This window comes from Rattus norvegicus, chromosome 14 (genome assembly GCF_036323735.1).
Source record: "Rattus norvegicus strain BN/NHsdMcwi chromosome 14, GRCr8, whole genome shotgun sequence".
NCBI classification, from domain to species: Eukaryota; Metazoa; Chordata; class Mammalia; order Rodentia; family Muridae; genus Rattus; species Rattus norvegicus.
The window spans coordinates 34,298,200-34,314,652 of NC_086032.1; the positions used below are offsets into that span (position 1 = coordinate 34,298,200).

The following is a 16,453-nucleotide window of genomic DNA, read 5'->3' on the forward strand; positions in this document are numbered from 1 at the left end:
GCCAGCTTTCCCTGGGTGCTGAGCACACAGAACTCAGGTCCTCGTGCTGTATGGCCAGCTAGCTACCTCTCCAGCCCCAGAGCAACCCATTTCTTAATCTGTGAATCGGCGGAATCTGTCCCTGAGGGTTAGGACTTGGTATGTGGCTGAGTGTAACGAGAGTGAGTAGGAGCCATCGTGGAGTCCTCTGACAGACTGATGAACTCTTTTCAGCTTCCTTCCCCACTGTGCTAATGCCACTGCCACTCACGCTGCCCAGGGAGTCCTCATGGAGAAAACCAGTGGATGGCGGCCTTTCTTGGGTTGGAATGTGTCTTGCCTGGTTGAGTTTGAATTCCTGGGCCAGCTGGGCTGGGGGCTGCTGTTACAGGAGAGCAGAGTGGCCTCTTTTTTGGCTCCTGGGGATATCTTTAATGCCACCCACCAATGGCAGCATGCCTCACTATCTGTGTGCGCCAGGGTGAGACATATGGCGTATTTTACCAAATGTGTGTAGATCTGGATAGGAAGAGAAGCTCTTCGCTGGTACTTCCTTATTTGGCCATTGCTCCTTGCTGTCTTCCCAGCTTACACTTCTGTGCTCATTTTTCTTTCTTCCCTTCATGCCTTTGAGTGGACTTCTGGGTCCTCCATCAGCTGTCATCCCATCACCAGCACTGACATACTCTGGTCCCACCCAGTCCTGACACTCGAGCACATGCTGTAAACACCTAGTACATGCCCTTCCTTCCTAGTCTTCCTCTCCTGGGACCCCATTTGGCCTACATAGTTATCTAGCTATACATTCTTTTTACAGACAGTATCATATAGCTACATGATGCAGAAACTGCTCCCACTTGTTGCTTTCTAACTTAAAATGCCTTCCCTCTCTAACCTCAGTTTCCATGGGTATAAAGTGGAGATAGTACCTATTTCTCAGGATTACCACGATTAGGATGAATAACTCTTACCTAAGGTTCACTGATGGCCAGTTAGTGTCTGCTGTCGCTTTCTGTCTAGTTGACTATATAGATTCTTTATTTATTTTTTAACCTTAAGTTGGAGGGCCAGTATTTAGAGCAGCTAGATAAAGTGAACAGAAAACAGCCCTAGAAGCTCAGGACAGTCCTCTGTTCAGATACACAGAAATGTCTAGCCTCTCAAATGCCCAATTAATTATCCTATATAAAGTGATACACTGTTTGCATACAGCCTACATATGGCTAGCTGCCTGCATATTTTAAGTAATCTCTAGATTACTCCTTAAACCCAGGCTAATGTAAATGCTATGCAGACAGTTGTTACACTCAACTTTTAGGGAGTAAGAAAAGCCCGCACATTATACATGTTCAGTATGGATGAGTTATTTTCCAGACTATCTTCTATCCACAGTCGGTTCAGTCCGCAGATGCAGAACCATCAGGTGATTGCAGTTCACAATGATGATTAGCGTCTTCTCTGTTCTGGGTCCCCCTCAGGGAAGCACGAAATCTGGCCTGTGCCAGAAAGAAGAGACTAGGGGCAGTGCCAGCCACCAGGGACTGCCCAGCGGTGCTGAAGATGCAGAGGCCTAGAGGGCATTCTGTTTCTCACAGTGAAGCTCACTAATTAACGTCACTGTCACCTGAACATGAGACGATTGAGTGGAAGAGTCAGGCCACATCTCCATAGTCCTTCCTGTGCTGTAAGCATGCTGAGTCCTGAGGCTGGGTGAGCTGCCTGCTCCTAGACAATCCAGTCTAGGCTGTGGTTAGTGTCTCACAGCTCAGTCCCCTATCAGTGTGTGCTTGCCGGCAATAAAAAATGTGTAAGTCTCCAAATAGCCCATCATGTAGGCTCAGCACAGCTTAGACGTATCTTCCTCCTGCTACTGTGTAAATTGGGACCATTTCACTATGTCTATGCTGTGCTTGCTATCATGACCCTAAATATGCCAATAAAAACTGCCACTGGAGAGCTTGGGTTCTGGCTCTAGCTGGCTACCTTAAAATAATGGGAGAGTTACTCGGCTTCTCTAAGTCTCATTGTGTGGAGAGGATTGGCAGTTCTCCTGCCCGCCACAGTTCTGAAGGGTAAATGAATGGACCCTTTGGGGAAATTAGAGCAGTGCCTCCATACAGTGAGGCTCTGTGTAACCTGCTTAGGCTCCTGAGGCTACAGAGGGAGTTCTAAGCAGGCACAGTGTTTGGCTGGTTTTGTTTTGTTTTGTTTTGTTTTTCTCAGAGCCATGACCCAGGGCAAGGACTGGGTAAATATTTGAACAGGATGGGAAGTTTAAAAGGCAGCTTAATCCTCAATTCTTTTCCAAAGTAATAAAAACCTTCCTTCCCAGAAAGTTGACCAATCTAGAATCCTCAGAGTCAGAGGGGACAGCGGTTAAGTCAGTGGTGAAGGGTTTTCATGGCCTCTTCTCTTGCTGGTGCTTTCTGGAGCCTGGCTTCTGCGCTCCCTTTGGTTGGTGACTCTGGCATGACAAAATCAAAGCTCAGTAGGGACCGATGACAATATAGCCAAGGGTAATGTGCCAACTTCCTTTGATGGTTTGGCATGATCAGGATTTTAATTTTTTTTCCTTTTTTTTTTTTTCATTTTCATTAACTTGGGTATTTCTTATTTACATTTCGATTGTTATTCCCTTTCCCAGTTTCCAGGCCAACATTCGCCTAACCCCTCCCCCTCTCCTTCTATATGGGTTTTCCCCTCCCCATCCTTCCCCCATTACCGCCCTCCCCCCAACAACCACGTTCACTGGGGGTTCAGTCTTGGCAGGACCCATGGCTTCCCCTTCCACTGGTGCTCTTACTAGGCTATTCATTGCTACCTATGAGGTCAGAGTCCAGGGTCAGTCCATGTACAGTCTTTGGGTAGTGGCTTAGTCCCTGGAAGCTCTGGTTGCTTGGCATTGTTGTACATATGGGGTCTCGAGCCCCTTCAAGCTCTTCCAGTTCTTTCTCTGATTCCTTCAACGGGGGTCCTATTCTCAGTTCAGTGGTTTGCTGCTGGCATTCGCCTCTGTATTTGCCGTATTCTGGCTGTGTCTCTCAGGAGAGATCTACATCCGGCTCCTGTCGGCCTGCACTTCTTTGCTTCATCCATCTTATCTAGTTTGGTGGCTGTATATGTATGGGACACATGTGGGGCAGGCACTGAATGGGTGTTCCTTCTGCCTCTGTTCTAAACTTTGCCTCCCTATTCCCTCCCAAGGGTGTTCTTGTTCCCCTTTTAAAGAAGGAGTGAAGCATTTGCGTTTAAAAATATGGAATGCTTCGTGAGTTTGCGTGTCATCCTTGCGCAGGGACAGTGTTAATCTTTTCTGTGTCGTTCCAATTTTAGTATATGTGCTGCTGAAGCGAGCACAGGATTTTATTTAACATGGCTTTGGCCTCCCTGTATCTCACTCTGTTCCTACTGTCAGGAAGGGACCAGAGGGCTCAGAGATGCTAACAATCTGTGAAATGCAGACCTGGTCAGCAACCTGTTGGGTGAACGACTGCTTTCCAGCCCACACATTCCAGGGCCATCCACTCACCAGCACAGGCAGCCTTGGGCTATGCAGTCATCTTCCCTCTGAGTTCTGCCCTTTCTTTCCTCTCTCTCTCTCTCTAGGGACTTTGTATACTAGGTCCCCTGGTGGCAAAGCCCTGGCTGCTCTGTCCCTCTCAGCCAGCCATTTAAGCTCTCACTCCCCTGGAAGCCCAAGGGATCATCTTACCTTCGCACTTGCTGCCTGTCTGTCTAGAAACTTTCCTTATGGCTGTCTGCAGCATGTGTCTACTCACTGAACAAAGGTCTTTCCGAAACTCTTCCTCCAAGAGACCCTTTGAAGCCTCATCTTCTCTCTTCTACCTCTACTACTTTAGGTGCAAACTTGCCGTGATATAGTTTGGTTCACTTGTTTGCTTATGTTGCTGTCTTTCCTCCCGGGTGGTAGAGTCTACCAAGTGCAAGAACTATTCCTCCAGTGCCTGGGACATTTTGTACTCCATAAATATGTGCTAGAAAGAAGGGATCAACCTACAAACACGTCAGGCTTTCAGGGAATGGATCCACCAGCACTGCAGGAAAGAATGTGAACAGGGGTGCATGGTGGTACGGAAGCAGATGTAGCAGGCAGTGCCTGTCCACTGCACAAGGGGAGCAGGCGCTGCTTGGAAGGTGACTGTAGGCTGAGGTTAAGGGCTAGCCTGACACTGACATCCCACAGTGGCATTCTCCAAAGCTGGGACAGGGAGCCTTGGCAGGTGGGCAGGACTCAGACTAGTAGAATACTAGACAGGAGTACAGGCAGAGAAGCAGGTCTTGCCACTGAGGTCCAGTTAACTTCCCAGGATGATCAGTCAGACCGGTGGCTCACCCAGATATTCAGAGGTGGAACAGTATCTCCTGCTGGGTAGTTCTTCCCTCAGAAACATTCACTGCTATTGCCCTCACTAGAGCTACAGGACCCCTGGGCCCACACTGAATGAATTGTTCACTGTGACTTCTGCCAGGAGTGTTCATCTGGTGAGGGTCAACTGAGTACCTAGGAAGAAGCCATGCCTCCCCAAAATCATCCTCCAGACAAACAGAAAACAACTTTGAGCAGACATGGGAGGAGTTAGAAGGGGGTTGTAGAAAGGCAAGAAAGCCGTGCAATAATGAGAGAAATTCTCAAATGTTTTTTAAAGGAATAAAATTGACATGATGCTGTTCAAAACTGGAATGTCAGGGTTTAAGGGATGTTGTTTTTTAATAAATGCCTAAGATACATCCTTATAAAAATTCAGCTCTGATGGTTGACTGTCGGTGACTATGGACAGAGTCTTAAAGCAGAAGTCTCCCATAATTCCAGATAAAACAACCCTAGATAGGTAATTGTATATTTCATACAACTACACACTGAGCACCTACATGTGCACAGCACAGACACTATGGTAGGACTTTGAAAAGTATCAGTTATTAAAACAGGCCTTAGTCTTTCCTGGCCATATCCTGTACTGCTATATTACACAGTCACCACCAGCCACAGACGGCCATTCACACCACTTAAGAGTAAATACGACTTAAATTGAGATGCCTCAGCCACAGTGGTAGAATTCCAGGGGCTCAGTTGACATCTTTAGCTGGTGGCTATTGTCAGGCAACAGATCCAGATTTTCCATCCCTGAAGAAAGTCCTATTGGACAATGATGTTCTAGAGCAGTGATTCCCAACCATCCTAATGCTGTGAGCTTTTAATTCAGTTCCTCATGTTAGTGGTAACCACGACCATAAAATGATTTCATTGCTACCTCATAACTGTAAATTTGCTACTGAATGAATCGTAATATAAATATCCAATATGCAGGGTATCTGATATGTGACACTTAAAGGGCTTGCGACCCACAGGTTGAGAACCACATTTCTGTAATGACTGCTTACAGTTGGTACCATGTTATTCTGTGTTTATTTATGTACATGCATGCCTCTACCTGGTAGACCGGAACAGTTTACCATATCTGCTGCATATCTGTTCAGGAACCTACTTTTGTCACTTACTCCGGCATGGACATCTTATTTTTTTTAGTCAGTAACAGACAAGCACATTCATTCTCTCTCCTAGTGATGGGTATTTGGCTGGTGTTGAAGTTTGACTATTATGTGATTGTTGTTGTCACTTAAATCTGGCTCTCTAGCCCTCTCTTACCAGGGATGTCCAGTGAGGTGACAGCCAGAAGGCCAAGCATACTCAGCACTCTCATGAGGCCTTCACAGATGTCCAAAAGCACACATCTCTGTCCTAGTCTCCAGAGCATCCTGCCTCCATCCGCCCCCTTTACCACCTGGACATGTAGAGCCCCAAAGTCACAGCCATTCACTCTAAGGAGGATTGTTTCAGTTTGTTTGTTTGTGCCACACCCCCCCAAATAAACACACCCACGAAGGCATGTACACATACACACACAGTGCACACACACAGTGCACACACACAGCTCATGGTAGTTTTATTGACTACCTCCTGGGTACCTGGCTTTCAGAAGGTGCCATGTCCATTATATGAGTTTACAAGGGAACCCTCGTAGCCTAGGAGGGCGAGCAGGAGACACATGGCTGTCATTAGGCCTGGTCCCCAGCTCTGGGCATGGTGCTTCCCTGGGAAGGAGGCAGAAAGTCTGCAGAAATGAAGGCAGTTGTGCGCTGGAGTATGAAGAGAGTTCAAGTTTATCAACCTGGCCCATCAGGGCTGATTGCTTTTGCTCCTTAATGGAGGCCCAAAAGGAATTCTAATCATGTTAGTGTCTTTATTTCTAGACTACGTAAGCCTCTCCTGCTCGTCCCTACAGCTCTTCTCAGCCTGCGGGACACAGGGTTCAATCTGATTCCCTGGTTTGGATCCCCATCCTTACAGAAAAGAACTCTGAGGCCCTGCCCTTCACACAGTCACCCTCCGTCACAGCAGAGACAGAGTAATTCCGAAGACAGCTGCTGGCTTAAAACTGACCCTGCTCAGACACAACCGAAAGCCTGGATACCCTTGGCCTTTGTAACCATTTACTTTTGCTGACGGAGTTTAAGACACATTCTAGGCATTGCCAGTCATCTTGTGTTCTCTACTAGACAGGAAGGTAGTGATAAGCAGCTGTGTAGGAGCCTAAGTTAGTGTGGGCTTGGACCAGGAAGGTGCATCTAGAAAGCTGCATCCATCCTCCCAGTACAGTAGGTCCTCCATCCGTCCTCTGGCAGCCCAGCTCCATCCTGCCCCTTCTACATCCCAGCTCTCCCTGGAGCAAGACCTGGATGTGCTTGGAACCTGGACTTTCAGACTTTGGAGGCAGACACCTGCTTGAAGGCTTGCTGAATTCCTCTGCCCTCCACCCTCATGGCGTCCTGCATCACAGAGGGTGGGGCGCAGGGCACTGCTTACGCCTTTCTCTCTCTTTCTTGCCCCAGGCCCATTAGCAGTCTTTCTGGCCCACATCCCATCTCTGAATCAGGCATGACCAACCCACACATGACTCCACACTACCTCCAGAAGGAAGTACAGAAAAGCAATAGATAAAGGGCCTCATTTAGTAGAAGCTTAAATTTCAAGTATAGCAATGCTGGCTCAGGTCAATGGAGATTTACAACAGCAGGTGCAGGGACCTTCACTGGGGGGCAGAGAGTAATCTGTGTGCATGTTGGGGGAGGGCAGAGGCCCAGGCACATTTGATCTGTCTGCTACTGGAAGAAAAATAAACTCCATTTGCACTTCTGTTCTTAAAAGAGACAAAGGGGTTGAAAGAAACTTTAAGCCAACCACCTTCCCATCTATTCTTCTGATCTCTCAAATAGATTAGAAAATGATCCCAGGTCTTCTTGCCCCCAAATCTGGTATGGGAGACACTCCCACCCCCACCAGCCCCACAGGGCACCCCCTGCTCACAGAATCTTCTACAGTCAACTCAATGACTCTGGGCTCACAAAACATAATGGAAACCTTTCAAAGCAGGCTTCTAAGTGACTGAGAGCAAGAGGCTAAAGAGCCAGGCAGCCCTTGGAAGGCTTTTAAATATGGCTCATTCAGAACATGGGATTTATCCTCTTCTGTAAATGAACAATTAGTTGTAGCACAGGGTTATGTAAGTATTGGGCATGCATTACCCTAAGACCAGTAAATACTCACTGAAACCTGGATAAGAACATGGCTAGAAAGGACACAGTGTACCAGCCCCATTCTCTTCCCTCCCCACACTATTTCATTGCCATTTATAAAATAAGTACAACCTTATCTCCTGGGGAAAAAATTCAGAGCACTGTTGAAATCAGCAAACAGCTTGGGCGGAGCTGAGCTTCAGAATGGAGGAGAAACGACTGCCTAGGTGGTCTTCCAAAGGTCCTTATGGCCACAAGCCCAGGAGACCGACCGTTCAGGTCGTCTCTTGGGGAGGGAGTCCTTGCATTCTTCCGTTAAGAGAGACTCCACAGTCCCCACCACACACTCCCCCCATGCATGGCCTGTGATGGAGAATGGGAAAGGACAGGATCTGGAGGGAAATGTGGTTCAGGACCGATCAAAGAAAATGGTCCATAGGGTACCCCATCCCCTGGAGACCATGCAGGATTCATTTGTTCCAAGCCAGGGAGGGAAATATCTGTGGAAGGAGTCTCTGGGCCCCTCTCCCTATAACTCGCTGGCCTGGAACACTGGTTCTGCACAGAGAACGTTTTCTTTATAAAATCCAACAATGGCAAATTCTTTTCAACTCATGCAAAAGTATATAAGCAAGTCCCATCCGCAGGTCTACATTCATCCTGCATTAGCTTGACTACCTCAGCCCAGCCCAGCCCCAGCAACCCTAAGAAGTAAGCAGGTTGTAATGAGAAGCTACCAGCTGAGCTTCGTTCATGGGCGTGTCGCGGTGAGTCCTTTGTGAGTTCCTCACAGTGGTGCAGAAAGTACAACCAACAAAATTGTCAGAAGGTTTGGCCTCACCCAGTTCCCTGCATCTGAGAATGCAGAGACCCTCCCAAAGTCAGCTCTGAGACACAGCAAACCACGTGATGCTATTCAGAGCCACCAGAAATGACCACTCAGGTTGAAAGGGCACCTATTAAAGAGTTCAAGCCGCAAGTTTGTAATCCAATAGAATTAGCTCTGTGAAATAGAAACAAGCCCCCACTTAGGTCGTCTCACAGTGAGATCTGCCAGTTTGAACCCTTGGCTGTGTGGGGGCCTGTGTGCCAGCTGCCTGTGGGGATGTCAGAGTTGGTAAACATGAGCTCTGAGGTAAGCAGTTGTGCAGCATTTTCCCACTCACAGAAAGTTTTGTGACTGGGGAAGGGGCCAGGTCAACATGATCTGGAAGAGACCTGGCTTTGCTGTGGTACCGGTGTGACAGGTGGCACGTGTGACCTGAAGCTTGACGCTCACCTCCTTAAAGACACACACTCACCTCCTTAAAGACGCACACTCAAACACTGCTTCTCCACTCGCTTCTAATGAGAAGTCCAGATCCCTTCAGGGTGCCTTAAGACAATTTAACAGACAGTGCAACAACTATGTGAGATCATGCGGATGATGCTGTATCACGTGGTCTGAGGTTCTCAGCCCTTCCCTTATTCAGCCACAGAACATCTTGTCAGTCATGGCTTCACTGGAGTCGCTTTGGAGAGGTTTCTCAGAGGCATCTTGGAGGCCAGCTTTAGAAGTAGCTGGGTGTACTTGACTGTATTTATGATAGTCTAGAATTCTGCTGTGGCTAAGCATTCCTGAAGCATTGTGGGTGTCAGGGTTGAGGGATGCTAATCCCCCTTCCTACATCAGACACAATGGGCCACTCTGGCAATTTGACTTTGTGTCCTACCAAGCAAAGTTGTCTTTAAATGGCTAAAGCACTTGCTGTGTGAGCATGGTGACCTGATATTCAAATCCCTGGCACCCATGTAAAAGTGTCATGTGCCTGTAACCCCAGGGTTAGAGCAGGCTGATCCTGGTGTCTCACCATCCACATCTACCAAGTGTAGCTAATACAAGGTTAGTAAGAAACTCCATCTTAAAAACTAAAGTGGGGCATGATAGCAGATACCCATACACACACACACACACACACACACACACACACACACACACACACACACACCACTCAAATAAGTTTTTTGAATCTGCAAGTTATGCAGAATATTGCTGCTAGCTGTCCTTCTCCTCCATACAGTAAAAGCCTCAGAACTGGGGATAGGATTCTGGGCAGCCATGTGCAATTATTCCATCTTCCGATCCGAATATACAAGTCTTCCCTTGTCTACCAGCATCCCAGACCTGCCTAATAATAACAGAGTTCAGCTGTCATTTATTTCTTCAATCAGCTATTTTTAAAAGCCGAATTTGCTGGAGGCTTAAAAAGTAGTCAAACTGGTTTTTGTTATCCTTTCAAAGATGATAGTTGTTGGTACATGTAAACGTTTATATGAGGTAGATAGATATAATGATGTACATGTGTGTGTGTGTGTGTGTGTGTATTCATTCTACAGAGCAGAATTAAATAATACTCACAGCTCCATCCTCCTGTCCTGTTCCTTGCTCACTACCCACCTTGCTACCTTCCCTTCCCCTCCCCCTTCCCCAGAGATAGCCAGTTCCCTGAGATCCATAGTTATCATTCTCTTTCCTTTTCAAAACACTTTTGCCCGATATGTGTGTATGCTTCAGAGACGTGCAGTTTAGTTCCTGTGATGGACAAACAGAAGTTCTCAGCCAGTTGAACTTGCTCTTCTGCAGTAGCTTTTAGGGGGTTGCTCCTCCTCCCCCGTAGCCTTCGGTTGCTCAGAAGCAGCTGGGAGCTCTTGGTTTGAAATGTCCTGCAGAGTTTATTATCAGCAACAAAAGCAGTGCTGTTCCTTTAAGGCGTGCTTGGTCCGATTTAAAACGTTCCCCACTAATCTCTCTGTTTTCCACGTTCACTTACCCAAGAAGTGTTGTCCATGAGCCGGCACCATGCTAGACCAGCAGAGAAGCAAAGAGAATACGGCACCCTACTCCCATGGGAGCTTGTCTCCAACCTCCTTCCCCTGCCCTCCACTGTTATGATTGAGGGCAATGGCAGGGTTAGGTTGTGGAAGACCTTCTAGAAAGCCAGCCTCTTGGGGTGACTAACTATTCTATGAGCCCCTTGTGACCTCAACATTGGTATTTCTGGCTTGAACTTTATTAGGCAACCTCATTTGCACATACAAACGTATTGTGTATTGCCATTCACTTAGGCAGGAGTCCCTGACACACATATAGTTCCAGGATTAAGCAATGAAGGAGGAAAGTGGCCCTGTAAGGCCTGCAGCCTGATAGATTACAATTTTATGTGTGAGAAGAGCTTAAAAGCCACCCTAGATCATTAAACATGAGATTGATTACACAGATAGAATGCCTGGGTGGTATAACTGCTGGACCTTGGACATGTATATAGATTTTTTCATTGATAGTAAATGTGGACGTGGCTGTATATATACATGTATTTCATACATCCTTAACCAGCCTCCACAGGACTCCATCTCCAGAATGACCTGTATAAACTGTAATGGAAGCCAAGACTCCAGCCACCCATTTCTAAAGCTGCTTCCGTTGTCTGCACAGGACCGCTGTTGGTGGCAAAGCTGTGTGCTTCTGGAAAGTCAGACTGTGTGTGTCCTCAAGCCTGCTTCTGCCAATTGGACTTGTTACTAAACTGCAAGATTTAATTAAATGTTTTCACATACTGATGAAACATAAATTTTTTAAAAAGCTGTCTTCAGTGACAAATCTAATTGAATGCTTTCAAAGGACTCTAAAGATGAGTCACTTTTAAACAGTGCTTTTGCAATTTGAACAAGGCAACTGCAAAAGGTTTGTGGAACAGGGGATAAGACATTGAAATCCAGAAGAATCCTGTCTTCCAACTGTGCCGTGGGTTTCTTTAGCTTATAGTCTACTTTAAGTGGACTACATGGTAGTCAGACAGTGGTTTGTGAGAAAAGACCTCTGTGCCGCAGACATTGTCTAAAGGAAGGACATTGAAAGATTAGTAAGTGGGCCAGTTGGATTTTAATTTAAAACAAAATTATAACTGTATATATGTGAGCAGGTAGACATATGGATAGAAATATCTGAGTATATATATTTGGGTGCATGGACATGGACATGTGTGTATACATTCGTGTTTGGGTGGATGTATGTGGACATGTGTGTATATACATTTGTGTTTGGGTGGATGTATGTGGATGTGTGTGTGTATACATTTGTGTTTGGGTGGATGTATGTGGATGTGTGTGTGTATACATTTGTGTTTGGGTGGATGTATGTGGACATGTGCGTGTATACATTTGTGTTTGGGTGGATGTATGTAGATATGTGTGTAAGTACTGATGTCTGTGTGAGAAATTGTGCACACGATTCCCATTTTAAGCAATCTCCCATTCTTTTGGCCATTCTAAGATGCCTAGAGATGAGGTTCATGCTGTCTCTTGTCTTGCCTGTTTCCTAGGATCTCCCTCCTGGGGCTTGTTTTATACAGTTCAGACTTCTAGAAGATTTCAGATGTCACGTCACTTTCAAAGCTTATTTGATTTTCGTTTGTTAACTTCGTTCTTATTTACCAAGAATTATAGTGACTGCCCCAAGAAAAGAGTCCACTTTAAAAAGCAATCATTTCAAAGGAGAGAAAAGCTCCCTTTTCTCTCCAGTGTCAGCCTGCTGGATGGATGAGGGAGTGGTGACCTCTCGGTGCTCTGACCTCTTTGACCCTGTCAGACCTGAGATGACTTTTCCTCTGACTGCCTCCCAGAGGCAGCCCCTGCTGTTTAGAGCCTGCTGAGTGTCCAGTAGTTGGGATGCAAACAGGAAAGTGAGCTGGGTGTTCAAAACTCCAGGGCTGGACAGGATGAGGAGAACTGCTTAGACCTGAAAATGAACTAACTGTTGGTCGGGCTGAATGTATATTTTTGACTCTCATATTTCCCAGATAGATTTCAAGGGTCTGAGGGAATTTTAGACCTCTAAGGAGAATGGTATCAGTAAAGAGGGAGCAGTTTCAGATCCAGTTGTACCCATGCCCCTTCTCCTCAGTGTCTAACTGCACAAGTCCCTATGCCTTACGTTTGATCAGCATAAGTGTGTGTGCGCACAGGTGTGCGAGGGTACGTTCAAGGCCTTACATAAGGACCACTTCAGGACCAGCCAAGATTGGCCCACCCTCCAATCTGAGGTGCTTCAACTTCTCAACTACCTGAAGAATAAGGGCAAACATGTGAACGCCAGTATCTTGTGAAAAGGTGTTCCAAGAACCAGGGAGCTGGAAGCACGATCCCTGGGAAAACTAGAGAGAATTCAGCCACACCAAACAAGGAGTGGTGCAGGATTTCAGCCCTCCCGGGAGAATACTAAGCCGTCTGAGCCTCCCTCCATTTGAACAGTGTTATGGCTGCAAAAGTCCGTCATTGCAGGGTTTGCGGCTATGGAAACCACTGTTCTCCCTTTGCTGCAGAGAAGAGGCTTGAGTAAGTGAGACGGGTGGGAGGAGGGCTGCAGGAGGGGTTCCAACACAGGAGCTTTGTGTAGCTACTCCAAGGAGTAACAGACACTGCCCAAGGGACCGCAGACCTCCCTCTGCAGAACGACATTGCAGAGGCGTGAGTCATCCCCCATCTTAGAAGAACACAGTGGTGCCCTAGGGGTTTGGGAGCCTCCCTTATCAAGAGGTGGACCTCTGAAGTGTGCAGACTATGCTCAGCTAAAGGTTGGCATCAGACTATGTTATTATCTAGCTAACTAAGGAGTTTAAATGAGAATTGCCTGGAATTGTACACTTGAGTTGCCTCTTAAAAAAACCTGTTATCAAGTGAGCTGACTTAATGGATCAGACTGTCCAGGGAGTGTTAGAAGTAACTGAATATGTCACCTGACAGAGCACAGATTCAAAGAAGGCTGTACTGCAGGCCTGGGAAAGACTCACACCCTGTGTGGCCGAAAAGGAAGGACCTGGGTCTAGCTGCAAACCAGCCAATATCTACTCCTGGACAGGCCTGGGTCTCCCCAATAAGAAAGGCACACTCTATTATGGAAGTCTAAGGATGAGATAATTGCATTTTTAATTTTTTAGTCAGTCGCACAGTCTTAACATGAATGGAAACATGCAGTGTCTGGTAAGCTACGAGCTTGGTCCCTGTCCTTGTCACTGGTTGCTGGGGTGACCAGCATTACTTTTCAGCGGCTCACATCCTCAAAGGGAGAATGGAAATAAAGTCCACCTGGCTACCACACTGGCTTTCTGTAGAGATTAAATGTGCCTTTGTCCGTGAACTGCTTCGTGCGGTTACCAACTTGAGTGAGCATCAGAGAGCATGGAGACTGCTCTTAACCTAGGGGATGAGGAGGAGGAGGAGGGGGAGGGGGAGGAGGGGGAGGGGGAGGAGGAGGAGGGGGAGGAGAAGGAGGAGGAGGGGGAGGAGGGGAAGGAGGAGGAAGAAGAGGGGGAGGGGGAGAAGGAGGAGGAGGGGGAGGAGGGGGAGGGGGAGAAGGAGGAGGGGGAGGAGGAGGGGGGGAGGAGAAGGAGGAGGAGGGGGAGGAGGGGGAGGGGGAGAAGGAGGAGGGGGAGGAGGAGGAGGGGGAGGAGAAGGAGGAGGAGGGGGAGGAGGGGGAGGGGGAGAAGGGGGAGGAGGGGGAGGGGGAGGAGAAGGAGGGGAGAGGAGGGGGAGGGGAGAGGAGGAAGAGGAGGAAGAAGAGGGGGAAGAGGAGATAAAAGGCTTTTTTCTGCTTATTTGTTTCACCTGATTTGGAAAGATAAGATGTGTGCAACTTTTACTACATGTCTTAGATAAATAAGTATAAAAACTTAGTGAAAATTAAGGAAATTATGAAAAGTGTCTGAAGACTGACTAGAAGTGACTCCCTTTGACTGTCTGCAGAGCACATGTATCCTGGGAGACAAGAAAGCTGTCGAGGGTTAGCAGTTTAACAGGAGTCACCTGGGTGAGTGGTTTGAACAGTAGACAGTTTGTCAGTTGTTGGACCTTGTCTCTCGTCCAGCAGCTTCTGCTGCTCAGTAGGGTTCATTCAGGTTAGCAGTAACCCATGCACATGTCGTTAAACAACCTGCTCTGTAGTTGACCTCCACCCATGTGATTTCACAGCTTTTTTTCTCAATTTTGATGTATGATGCACAAGTTCCTCAAATAGTCTAGACTTTATAGTAAATAATCTTCAATCTAGTAGATGATGTCATACCTAATAGAGAAATGGCTTTCTCTGTATTCTTCCCTGAAACTAAAATGGGTCGTTTGGAAAACTAAATGACTGTTTTGCTTCTATAGAGCATGGGGTTTTTTTTTTAACATAAAGTATTAGTCTACTAGCAAGGTTTTTAGAAGAATTAAAATACCTTCCATCCCTGGGCAATGGTGGCACATGCCTTTAATTCCAGCATTCAGGAAGCAGAGGCAAGTATATCTCTGAGTTTAAGGGTAGCCTTGTCTACAGAGTGAGTTCCAGGACAGCTAGTGCTACGCTAAGGATGTTTCTCCTTGTCTTTGTGCCATCATTTCTTGACGAGGTAATGAATAATTTAAAATGATATATTTGATACATGATAGATAGATAGATAGATAGATAGATAGATAGATAGATAGATAGATAGACAGACAGACAGACAGACAGACATAATTCCTGACATAATTTTACATAAAGAACCCTCATTAATGAGTGAAAACCCACATCCTTTGCCTTTTTTCCTTTGTTGAGACACACAACTGTCTTGGTTAGAGCTGCCATGCCAAGCCAGACAGGGCATGAGTCTATTCCACACTCTGGCTGTCTGCATCCCAGTGTTTCCTAGCTTTGAAACTTTTCAGGATTCAGGGAGGTTATATGCATGTGCCTCAGAAAACTACACATTTTCCCCTTTCCACAACGTTTGGGATGGAAGGCTTCCAAGGAGTTTGTGTGGACTCCTGGTTTCTCTCCATCAGCTTCCTACTACCCTCACCCCCAACCCCAACCACATTGAAGTTCTCCTTGCACACAAAACCTACTGAACACAAAGACAATGCCATGGCTCAAAAGCAACTTAGGGAGGAAGGGGTTTCTTTGACTTAGGATTACAAAGGGGTGGAGTCCGTAATGGCAGGCAGGGAGAACAGGTACGGTTCTGGAACAAGAAGCTCACTGCTCACATTTTCATCAAGCTAGCTCACCCCTCCCCCACAGTGACATACTTTCTCCAGCAAGGTTCTGTGTCCTGAAAGTTCCATTTCTCCCCCAAGCAGTGCCACTGGTAGAGGGCCAGTTGTTCAAATACCAAAGCCTATGAGGGACATTTCTCATTCAAACCACAGTGACACACACAGTTCAGCATTTTGTTTTGTTTTGTTTTAATGGCAACAAGTCGGATAGTTTTGGAAACCAGGAAAGATTTATTAGGTAATTCTCTCCACCCCTGAGAGTTATTACATACAGTGTGACACATTAATTAAGAGTATGGGTTCAGCCATTCACATGCCACCTCTCTCTGTGAATGCAGCTGGAGTCCTTTGAATCCTTTTGTGTATGCTGGATACATCCCTGTTTAGTCTAAACTTGTTTGATTCTACCTCTTCCTCCCAAAAATGGTTTCCTTGATTATCAACCTTGAAAAGTTTCTCCTCATTTCATAGGCATTAGAATAGCTATGGTTAGAAAAATAGACATTAGTAAACGTTGACAAGGATGTGGAGGAACTGAAACCCTCAGGGTGTTGGTGAGGATGTAGAGTCCTTAAGGAGGCAGAATGGAGCTGGCATTCTTCAGAGAAATGAAAGTGCACATTCACCTGAAGACATGTGCATGCAAAACTACCAGCATCATCAAGAGACAGGAGCAACCCAGATGCCCGCCAGCTGAGCGACAGCCTTTGGAAGTCTGGGTACCTGAGCGGACACATGATTGTAGTGTATCCATACAATCATGCACTACAGCCAGGTGCTAAACAGAAATGAAGTCGTGCTGTGCTGCAGCCTGGATGAACCCTGAGAACGA

The 16,453-nt window shown here is 46.6% G+C and overlaps 1 protein-coding gene and 1 non-coding gene across 3 annotated transcripts in view; one reads left to right on the forward strand and one right to left on the reverse strand.

The window, feature by feature from the left end:
• Scfd2 (sec1 family domain containing 2) overlaps nt 1-16,453 on the forward strand; it is a 332,032-nt gene that overhangs the window by 260,808 nt on the left and 54,771 nt on the right. The window lies entirely within an intron of this gene.
• On the reverse strand, nt 3,230-3,336 carry LOC120096744 (U6 spliceosomal RNA). Its single transcript, XR_005493583.1, has one exon. It is a non-coding gene; the product is annotated as a U6 spliceosomal RNA (small nuclear RNA).